Genomic DNA, 1,497 nt, shown 5'->3' with positions numbered 1-1,497 from the left:
CACCGAGGAGGACGACGCATGCGTCCTTCCTGCTTCCTGTGGTTCTTTTGGCGGTTTGTGTTTGGTATTCTGTGTTTCTCCTGTGATCGGACAGTTTTTTACGCCCCGTTCCGAGCCTCGTCCGCGTGCCTCCACTCAAAACCAATCACGTCTTCTGCAACGTTCAGCTCTTTTCTATTGAATGCAGTAACTTACGGGCCAGTACTATATTTACTCAGTGCAATGCAGTTATCAGAATATTACAGTTATTAATAATATTTTTCTGTTTTGTATTGTACAGCAGAACAAATGTGTAAAGATCAGTGAGGAAAATGAGCTTTTTGATACTGTGACTCATGGTGTTTAAAAGTCAGTTTCTCCCTGTACAGTTGTGATTATTTGCCCCCTTTTCTCCCTTCTTCTTTTATAGAATTAAAATGTTTTTTGGTGCGATTTATTTCCCTCTGTGTTTATTGCCTTAGAGACACTCGTGCTTTGAGGATTTACATTTTCCACTGCAGAAATAACGGGAGTTTAAATTAAAATTAGAAGTAGCTGGTTAATCAACGCAGCGAATAAAAGCCCCTATCTGATTTAACATGACTGTTAAAATAATAACTCCAAATATTTAACTCCAAATTTAAACATATCCTATTAAATCAAATCAAATCAATCTTTATTTATATAGCGTCTTATACAATCAAAATTGTTTCAAGGCGCATGTAGGGGGACCCTCCTGCTGATGGCCGGCTGGGTAAAGAGAGGAGAGGAGAGGGAGGACAGGTAGAGGATAGAATAGGTAGGAGAGGAGAGGAGAGGAGAGGAGAGACACAGAGCACAGAAACACACACAAAAAGACGATATACAATCACTTCAGCGGGGCCAGAGGTCATTATGCAGCTCCGAAGGTGGTGATACCTGTAAATAAATAGAGGGGGGGGGGGGGGAGAAGCAAAAAAACGACACAAGAATCAGCATAACTAGTCGGCTTGATGAGGAGGAGGAAAGGAGAGGAAAGGAGAGGAAACCATGACCCAGTGGGGTGACAGAGGCCTGTCAGGTGATCATGTTTCCGGACCCCGGCAGCCTTGGCCTATACCAGCATAACTAAGATGTGACCTAATGATTAGACGACCCCCTAGGTATGATAATCTGTCTGTCTATGATAGTAACTGGAACTACAGAATTAGTAACAATAAGCTTTTTCAAAGAGGTAGGTTTTAAGTTTGATCTTAAAAGTAGCGATGGAGTCAGCCTCCCGTACCTGGACAGGGAGCTGGTTCCATAGCAGGGGGGCCTGGTAGCTAAATGCTCGGCCCCCCATTCTACTCCTAAAGACTCTGGGAACCACAAGTAGACTAGCATTCTGAGAGCGGAGCGGTCTATTGGGCTGGTAAGGTGTCACTAGCTCCTCCAGGTAGGATGGAGCTAGGCCTCTGAGGACCTTGTAGGTCAAAAGAAGAGTTTTAAAAATTATTCTAAATTTAACGGGCAGCCAATGAAGAGACGCCAGTACAG

This window comes from Takifugu rubripes, chromosome 15 (assembly GCF_901000725.2).
Source record: "Takifugu rubripes chromosome 15, fTakRub1.2, whole genome shotgun sequence".
In the NCBI taxonomy this organism is placed as follows: domain Eukaryota; kingdom Metazoa; phylum Chordata; class Actinopteri; order Tetraodontiformes; family Tetraodontidae; genus Takifugu; species Takifugu rubripes.
The sequence above is the reverse complement of the archived record's forward strand: the minus strand, read 5'-3'. Positions refer to the sequence as shown.